Raw genomic sequence first — 10784 nt, forward strand, 5'->3', positions numbered from 1 at the left:
ATTAAAATAACATCCGATAGTTTCGGGACACCCTGTATATATATAATCTCAGCCTTATACAAAAATCCTCTTAAAATCGTAGAAGATTTTATTCTTATATATGACGTCAAGAGGACTCGTCTGAAATCAAAAGCAAAATATTCTAAGCACGAAATTTTTAGAGTTATAGGAATTTCGTCTTTTATCTACAGTGTAAGTCTTACTTGTGTATGTGTCTTACTTGTGTATTGTGTCTTTCATATCACGTGTAAAAAGGAATTTTAGTTCAAGCAAATATATTTCTCTTAGGTTAAAAGGAAAAAGATTAGAATAATATCTTATGGATTTTCGACTAATTTAAAGGTAAACTAACTTTTTAAAATTATTTTATGAAAAAAAATGTTTACTTGAACGGAATCAATATTTAGGCCTTAATGGGTTAATAAACTTGACGATTGCCCGATTCTATTACTGCTTGAGTGAGTCGATGATAATAACAAGTTAAAGAAACATCGACTCAATATGTCGCGACAAAGACTGATTGTATATATCGAGAAACGAGAAAATTGCTTTTTAGTAATGTATGATATGTCCCGACAACCACACATCATTATTTTCGACACTCTGACACTTATTTCCACACGAGACTCACTTTCGACAGAGAAAAGACGCAGAAAACGCAGGACAATGTCGATCAGTGTGTTAATGGCGGTTGCCATTAAAACGCGGAAAAATCGAAGATGGTTGCGCCGAAAATTCGCGTTCCTAATGTCAATAACGCGTAGACTCTTTGTAGATTTTTATATTTTTTCAATCCATTCTACGTTCCTACAAGAATGGAAAATGGAGAAAAGTCTAGGATACCTTGTATATTTATGAAATACTATAAGCAAGCAAAAATTTACTTGAATATAATACGCATTTTTCTGTGTGCATGACGCGTTTCTCGTCATTAGTTCAAAAAACATGTACCCGCTATCCGGATTAATCAACGGTTATAGAATGCATAACGACGCGTGGGCGTTAGAAAAAACCGGACGCGCTTACGTACATGCGCCGTATAAATTCGCATCTGACGTAACACGCGGGCGAAATAATGGCGAAACGCACGGCGTGCGCTTTCTGAAGAGACGGCAGCTAATAATGTGGTTAATCAACGGTCAACTGTGTATGGCCATCGCTCACGTGTCATCGGCGTCAAGTACAACCCGGTCAGTGCCAATATCGCGCGCGGCCCGGCAGAACTCGCGGCATCTAATGGACATAATATTTCCCGCTGACCGGCCACTGGGAACACGTTTCGAACGTGATCGAACGCGAGATTGGACATATTTGGCTTTGATCGCGCGCGAGAATAAATACGAGAGGAAGAGAGAGAGAGAGAGAGAGAGAGAGAGAGAGAGAGAGAGAGAGAGAGAGAGAGAGTGTGTCCTTATGGGATTCTTCCGCTAACAAAATTTCCAAGGACACGAGGACACTAACGTTCATAACGGTTCTGCAATGCAACACGGAATTTCGACATTCAAATTAACGTTAATTATAAATTCGATTCTCTCTCTCCTTCTCTCTTTCTCCTTTTACTCCACTCTCTCCATCTTCGTAAGAAACATGTTTGCGCGGCACGTCGCGCGCTCCGCCGTATAAACTCAAGGATCTTCTCCTTTCGCGGCTGTTGACGAGATAATTAGTAACGAAATCGTACTCGTCAAAGCGATCCTGGAAGATTTAGTCAAGGACCAATCAGCGTCCGCATTAACCGTCGTACGTCAGGAGCAGAGCGGCATCGTAGAGCAGCGAATCCCGATCAAATTATCTGCCGCTATACTGGGATCTTCGCCGCCGCCGCCGCCGGTGCTGCATTGTGCTCGGGAAGCAGAAGCGGCTTTAGAGTTGCCGTACGTAGGCTACGAGCTATAGTTTAATCTGGTCTAGCGCGAAAGCCATGATCTAGCCATTCCATGGCGTATGTCGGCACCTGGCATGTACGTGGCGGCGTGATCGCAAATTACGCGCGACGTTACGCGCCGAGAGAGCGAGCATTTCGTGCGTTAACATAGAAGAATGTGCAATTGCCAGGTATCAGTAAGTAGTTGCTTTAAACGCTAATAAATAAATTGTGCCATGCAAATGTAAAAGTAGCTAGTAAGAAGCCCTAAAAAAACTCTATTTTCAAGGACTATATATATTTTGTTGATGAAGAAAGTAGTCAAATAAATTCCACTCTTAATAAAAAATGATATTTTTACTAATTGTAATATTTTGCAATTATATTTTAATGTAATTTTGTTTAAAAGAAGAATCTAATTTCAAATTAAAATAATTGAAAATTTTGTTAAAATTAGCTTTAAAAATATATATATATTTTTTTTAATAAAAAAATAATTTCTTTATCCATCTAATAGTCTACACAGAAAAAAAAGGTTTGGTTGAATTAACCACATATCTGGTCGAATATGAACGATCCAGAAATTCCGATTGAAATAACCCGAATTTTATTTAAGTTAACAAGATTTTTGGTTGACTTAAACAGAATTCGGGTTATTTCAATCGGAATTTCTGGATCGTTTATATTCGACCAGATATTTGGTTAATTCAACCAAACCTTTTTTTCCGTGTAGAACTTTCGTTTCTTTGATCGATAATATCTCGGAAATTTTGACGTCACGTTATCATTGAGACAAAATTTATTCTAAATTATTTAAAGAACTCCTCTTATAACACTTTGATAGCCTCTTAACACTTTGAATTAGAAATAGCTGACCTCTCGTGGTGAAAATCGATTTCGAGCTCGTCGCGGATCGAGAAGTTCTGCGTTTTTCGCACACAGTACCTCACACATTGGAGTTATTAAAGACTATCCGCTTTAACGTACAAACGGCCGCGCGACGCGACGTTCACGCGCGCGTAGAAAATATGCTAATACGTATACGGCGGCTTCGCCGACGTTGTACACAGATAAACGGAATGGCACGGGCGCAACCGTGTTCTGACCGTCTCTGAAAATGTATTTACAGCGTGTTAGGCGGTCGATCATGTGTCACTGATGCACAGAGGCGCCGCGGTGCCTTCGTTCTTTGACGTTCCATTATGCAAAATCGTCTTCCGCGTCGTACCGCCGACGCCAAATGCCGAACGACGCGTGGACGATTTGACGTGAATTCACGCTGATGATGCCGCAGCCAACCGCCAGACAAAATACTGCCCATCAACGACAGAGGCGCGGCGAGGAAAATTGAAAAAGAATACGGCCGGTCGCGGACGAATGGACTTGACGACGAGGAATACATCGCGCAAAATGCAAGCTGTTACTTGCGATCGCGCAAATGTTAGCACCCGAGTCGAAATTTTGATCCTACCTTCAACCTGAATATTTCATTAAACACTTATTTTGAAACTCTGAAGTCTGTATTAATTTCTTTTGGTCCTACTTTGAGAGGAGGTGCTGGTTTAGATAACTGAGAAATACATTTTATAAAGAAATATATGAATTAAAAAAAAAAACATATATATATATATGAATAAAGATATCAGTGTAGGGTCTTAACCATACTATTTATCATAGTTTTAAGTATAAGAAAATTCTTAAAAAAGAAACTGAGATTCTCTCTCAGTAGATTTTTGTGTTGAGCAATATGTTGTCGAATGCTTTCTAATTGGCGGGCGACATTACAGCTAGTATTATAATCTGAAAAAATGTGGAACAAGAAAATTTTAAAACTGTGTTAAATTTGCTATAGGATGAACCGTTGGAAAATTTCTAAAATTGATATTTTTTTCTGAGACACTAAATAAAAAAGAAAGAGAAAAGAAAAATGATTTATAATAGAAATTTCACCATTTTGTTGAATGTTGACATCCCGCGTATAACAAACCTTCTAGCAAATTTAATGCAGTTTTTAAATTTTTTTGTTTCATTTATTTCAGATTATTACACGAGTTGTAATGTTGCGTGCCAGTTAGACACGTCCGGCGACATTGTGCTCAGCATAAATAACCTGAAAGGAATTTCAATTTTTTAATTTTTTATACTTAAAACAAAATGTTAAATAATATAGTTGAAATTCTGTTGACGGCTATTGACAGCTTTATTCATTTCTTTGAAAAAAAATCATAAAAACTATTTTTTCGACTACCTAAGCCAGAACTTACCCTTAATTTACACGGAAAATATATTATAGTGTATTAAATTATAATATAATTTTAGTACTCCGGAAATAGACTGGCACTATGATGAAAATTATAATAAGACATAGTAAAAGTGACCATAAACATAATAAAAATTACCATAAATCTACACGGAAAAAAAGATTTGGTTGAATTAACCATATCTGGTCGAATATGAACGATCCAGAAATTCTGATTGAAGTAACCCGAATTTTGTTTAAGTCAACCAAAAATCTTATTAACTTAAACAGAATTCGGGTTACTTCAATCGGAATTTCTGGATCATTTATATTCAACCAGATATTTGGTTAATTCAACCAAACATTTTTTTCCGTGTAGTAAAAATCATGTTTATATGGTCATTATTATGTTTGTATGGTCATTTTTACTATATTTTATTATAATCTTCGTAATAGTGTCAGTCTATTCCCGGAGTACTAAAATTGTATTGTAATTTTTACTACAATATACTCTATGTATAGCTTGCCAAGAAATCCCCTTTAGAATCTACAAATGGCATTTCGTATTATTTAGTCTCGGTGCCTTATTCTGCTATTTAGGGGCGCTAAGTAGAACTTCAGTTTCGATGTGTATATATTAAACATACATTAATCTTTCAGAATATACAGATGTTAAAAAGTTCAAGTAAGGCTCAAATTTCGACTATAACGGGTCTAACGTCGTTCCTAACTTCGAGTCAAGAAAAAAGAGGAAAAGACGAGAAATAGGGTAACGGAAAATTTCGGCGAATAAGCGAAAGGAAACGTCGATATCATGAGAGGATCGTGAGAAACGCTTGTCAGCTTGTGCAAATGTCATTTTTCTCGCGCGAAAAAATATCCGAAGAATATCTTAAAGCATTCCGGGGAAGCACGACTCAGACTATCCGTCGGATAGCGCCTCGCCTTTTGTGCTATTATCGCAGAGAAATCTGGAAAAATTGAAACGTTGAAATAAAGAGGAAGAAACAAGCTTGGATATATCCTCTTTGATCAGAGAGGCAGCATGCGACGCGGAGGACGCGAGAACGAGGAGAGATGTGATGAGAAAGGCTTGAGGGAGGCAAGGAGACCGGGAGAGCCGCGGATGACGGATGGAGAGCAGGAAGCGACACAGGAACCGGAACCTATTACTCCAGATAACAACTTCCCTAAGGCTTCCTTTCCCTACCTTAGAAGGGACCCGACGTGTGTGTGTATATACGTGCGTATATATATTTCGATTTTTGTACATACGATCCTTGGCAATCCTTGGCAACCTCGACAGCGAGGGAGAGGGTGCGGAACCCGGAAATTTACCACTTCTGTTGCCATTTTCCTCGGCGGCTGTCTGCCGCTGACCGCGCAACTGGTGGTATACGTATAAATGAGCGGGGCGCTGGTTATCTTTATCGAAATCTGCTGGATATAGTCGCGACCTCGATATCTCTCTATTTGCCAACCATTAATCCACAACGATGCTTCTTTCGCATGAGAGAAAGAAAGCAAGAAAGGTACAGTGGGTTGCAAAACGTTTTAGATACTGAAGTTGAGTGTTCACCAAACTGTCAACATTGAGAATCACTAGTGACCTCAATGATATAGACACAATTTTCATCATGTAATAATGTTAGGTTCTTGTTATATTGATGCAGCAACAAATTTATTAAATATTATACTCAGATTTTCACATCGCATTTTGAATGACATATTAATTTGAGCAGATTTTTATCACTTTTCGTATTTCTTTTATATTTCTATTTCGTTATTTCATGCGAGATAAATATGAGTAAACTACTCATAAGGAACGCAACCTTTACAAATCGACTAGTAAAGTTACTGTCAAATATATATAAATCTGAGTATTTACACAAACTTTCATATCACGACATAAGACAATCGATGAATAAAACTACAATTTCTCTAATTACATTTATGATGCAATTCATTATTATAATGGTAATTAATTACTGAATTAACCATTAAATTTACGTTATAGATTAATGTAAGTTTTTTGTTATATTGCTGCAGCAAGATCTCATTAAAAGTTGCACTTGGATTTTCGTATTACATTTTGTATAACGTATTAATTTGAGCAAATTTTAATCACTTTTCGTGTTTCTTAGGTATTTCTATTTCGCCATTCTATATGACAAATATGAATGCTATATGAATCACTGATAAGAAACACAACCTTTGCAAATCGTCCAATAAATTTTCTAACAAATTTACGTACACTTGTGTATCTGGTCAACTGTCACCTCCCGTACTGTCCAAAATTCTGCCGACCAAATGACCCTCAGAAATGCGATCACGTCCGACTAACAAGAGATAATCATATATATTGAAAAAATCCGCGCTTGTAATCACGCGTGAACTACCTAAAACTCGTTATCGGCTGAAAGAGATAACCCTTCTCGGGGTGAGCGTTCGGCGCGCGGAAGCGTCGCGGTGCAACGGCTGGGAACGAAGATCGTAAATTCAGTTTTATCAATGTCTTCGGAGCCGTTGAATGGACGAGAGGATTAGCGATGTCGTACTTTATGCAGGTCAATTGGACTATTGGTGGCAGCGGATACGCGAAGCGTGAAGAGAAGATTCGGGTCGAAATGGAAATAGGCGGCGGGGACGACGTCGCCGCCACTGCTACTACTAAATGGGCTCCGGAGCGGGTTACCCAACTGTTGCGCCTTCATCAGAAATTTATGCAGAATCCTGGGTTAACCGTCCCGGCCAATCAGCTTTGTAACTGAGCTAACGTCGTACCGACGAGAGAACGAGAGCGAGGGCGACCCTGATTTAGTAAAAAGGTATTTAATATTTCACGCGTGTGCGGCTTACGTCGCGACCGAGCTCCGACATAGCTCCGAGAACGAATGAGAGAAATCCGTGATCAATTGATCATTCACGGCCGAATAGGATGAGTCAGTTTGTCCATCAAGCCATCTTCAAGTAGCGTTTGGCATAAGAACGACGAATGCATGAGGGTTCAACTTCGAGAGAACGACGGAGATCATACACTTAACTATCCTATATAAATTTGATTTCCGTGCGAAGGTCGCGTTCTCTACGATTTATTTTCATTACACGAGAGAGAGAAAAGAAGCATAGGAACACGCGTAGTATAAAGCTAATTTTTCTAACATCCTCGACCCTCCCTTAAAACAAATGAGATTACCCCGTTTCCAAGGTAAAACATGACCAAAAAAGAGAGAGGGAGGGAGAGAGGAGGGGAGAGAGAGTGATAAAGTAATTAGAATGTCACACGAATATTCCTCCGAATGAACCTCTGTATAAAATGGACCACGAAAACTTACCCACTAGTGCCAAAATTACTGTCAGCAGGGAGGCGGCTGGCAATGGCACAGTCAGGTTAAACTCCAGCATTTGTATGAGGTCAACTGAAACAAAAGGAATGACAGAGCATGTTTTAATATCGTATTGTGAACAAATATGCAAATTACAATATTATAATTCTTCCACGTGTTGATACGTTTCCATATCCGTTATTTTTTCAAAAAGAAAATGAACATGTGGCTCCAAGAAATAAAATAAATAATATCAACACATGTCCAGATAAACTTTCATAACTGTTAAGAAGCAATTAACAAACAGCTGATTTTACTTAATTTACTTTATTTTCTTGTTGATAAGAAAATTTGCTAATTAAGTAAAAATAACTATAAAAAAATAGTATTTATACTAAAAATAAACTTTCATGATTGTTACAACGTGAAATAGCCGGTAATAAAAACTTTATAATATTTTAATTATGGAACAAATACGCTGTATTGATTTAATCATTAAATTTCCATCATACAATGATCAATCTTTATTGTATTGATGCAACAACAAATTTAAATATTACACTCAAATTTTATGTTACATTTTACATGATATATTGTTTTGATTTTCATAATTCTTTTCGCATTTCATTTCGTATTTCTATTTCCATTCTATAAAAAAATATTAGTGCTATATGAACCATTCAAAAGAGACACAATGTTCATAAATCAATTAGTAAAGTTGCTGCCAAAGAACTTTGTCCATTTTGAGTCGTCCAGTCATCAATCATATATAATTTTGTAGATAATAATGGTAGTATTTAAGAAAAAAATAGTTTTAGGTTCTCAAACCCCCGCCGAAAGTAGTTCTTACCTCCTAATGATGTTATTTTGTTTATTCGATGGCTCATCATCAAAACTGTCTAACATAACGTAAATATGTCATTACTATGCTCAGAAAGTATCCGTATATCATTAAAAAGATATTTAGTATATCCTAGATCCAAATTATCGACATAATATGGGCATCTACAGTACAAGCACCATTCTTACATGTGCATTAATATTCTTTAATAAAATCTTTTCCTTCAACATTTATTTGTTACCGCCATCACCACAAGAAGATGATTTTTGGATGCAAAAAGAAATCTTTAGCAAAAATTATTAGTTTTCATGATTATCACGAAGTAAGACACACACAATCGATGATGCAAACTTTTCAATCCTTTTAATTATATTTATCAGACAAATATACTGTATTAACTTAATCATTATATAAATTTCCATGATAATGATAATAATATAAATTTTATATTTTATTGACACAACAACAAATTTACTAAAAGTTACATTTACTAAAAGTTACATTCAGATTTTTATGTTACATTTCGCATGATATCGTTTTAAGCACATTTTCATCGTTTCTTTCGTATTTCTATTTCGTCCATTTTATATAATACATAAATGATATATGAACCACTTATAAGAAAAGTAACCTTCACAGATCGATTGATAAAGCTATTGCCAAATTTACGTACACCTGTCTACCTGAAGTGGCTCGTGAGCCAAGTATTGGTATTATTTGTTTTCCTCCAAAAGAGGATTGTGTACGTATAAATTATTACATCCATGAAACTGTTACACGCGAGCGCACAAGTGTGTAGTCGCTCAAATTCGTTGCAAGGTAGGACGCTCTATCGTTATTCCGGTGGAGGAAGGACACGAATTTAATATTTATCAGGTACATCGCGGTGGTGAGGCGACTTGGCGAGAGCGGAAGGTTATTACATAAGTTCAAGCAACACCGTGAAGGAATCGTGTCGCGTTCGACGAGACGACGACTCAGAGCTCGATACGAATTAATTTCGAAACTTCGTCAATCTTCATTTAAATTCCGCGAAACTTTCTATCGGCGCTTTAAGCGGCCGCGCCTCCGTACGCGTTGTATTGATTTATTTCTCACACGCGCGCACGCCTTTCCGCGTGTAAATATGCCCGAAACGCGGAGGATATACGCGAGTGATCTGTGCCCGCTAGGAAGAGTGTTCGAGGAAGAGAGCCTCCCTCTTTTTCCCTCAGTTACATCGTCGCAATCCTGGTGTCGGTTTGATTTAAGAGCGCGGAGTGACAACTTTGTGTTTACGACTCTTTCGGATAATCACCGCGTCGCCCTCGCTGCAAGCGTCGTAAGGCGCGGGCCGAGATTCAAGGATAGATTAAAAATTCATAATCGCGCTCGTCGTCCGTGCGCCCGGGCGCCATGGGTGCAACAAAGCAATTAAAAAGTTAATACCGTCACTCGTGCTGGACAGCCGCGCCACCGCCGGCACGGCAGCCCGTAGAGCGAGCCGCGCCTTCTTTATAAGGCACGCAGTATCGTACTTTACAAATTTGCGCGCGACACTCCTCTGGCGGTTCAATTTAATGAATTTTAGATTTTAACTTATCATCCACTAACTCTCCGCCCTCCGGTTATTAAAACTTGCCGCGGTCCTTCGTCCTATCCCGCATAATCTCCTCTCTAACCAGCGCCACGTGTATCTTACATTTATTCTCCCTTTTATTTCGTTTATTTTTTTCTCCCCCTTTTTTTCACGCTATCCGTTCCGCTTCCGTTCTAATTAGACCGGATATATATGTCATTAGGTACATCGAATGCGAGAAGCAGTTTTGAAATTCATTCTAAGCGGTGGGATTATATTAAATCTTGGTTCACCCCAACGATAATATAATCGAATAGTCTATCTATATTCACAACAAAGTCTTATCACAGAATTATAGTTTCTTAATATTCACGGAGAACTGAGATGTTTTTCTTTTTTCACAAAAGGAGAATCTAACCCATTTGAAAGATTTGATAGAATTAGAAAATTTGATAGGAAAAATCGATGTAACTGAATTGTATTTTTAGTAAAAAATAATAAAATTACATAGAAAGGCGTATGTATACTTAGGTAAATATTTAATCTTTAAAAGTAAGTCACTCTGAATTGCTGTATTCTTGAATATCTGCATGATCATCTGCAATCGATTTGCTATCAATTATGCTATTAATTATACTTCCAAGAAACACCTTGAGATATTTATTTGCCAATGTTGTTTTGTAACTTTAAGAAGATACGTTTTATTGCGTTATCGTCGCAATATAAAATGAAAGAAACTGATAACTTCACTGTTAAATCCGTAGTGTTAAATTATACTCAATTTGAGTTATTTTTAACCATTCCTATAAGTCGCCACTGCTCCTACTAAATATGTCATTAATTTAACTAATGTAATGGAGTTAAATAATTTAACTTAAGAAATGTATTAAATTTAACTAAAATTTAGTTTATTTTTTATTATGTGCACGTTAATGTAACCTTTGTTTTAGTAAAAA

The sequence above is a fragment of the Odontomachus brunneus genome, unplaced genomic scaffold (assembly GCF_010583005.1).
Source record: "Odontomachus brunneus isolate Ranch 3 - 2012 unplaced genomic scaffold, Obru_v1 Obru_scaffold_124, whole genome shotgun sequence".
Taxonomy (NCBI): domain Eukaryota; kingdom Metazoa; phylum Arthropoda; class Insecta; order Hymenoptera; family Formicidae; genus Odontomachus; species Odontomachus brunneus.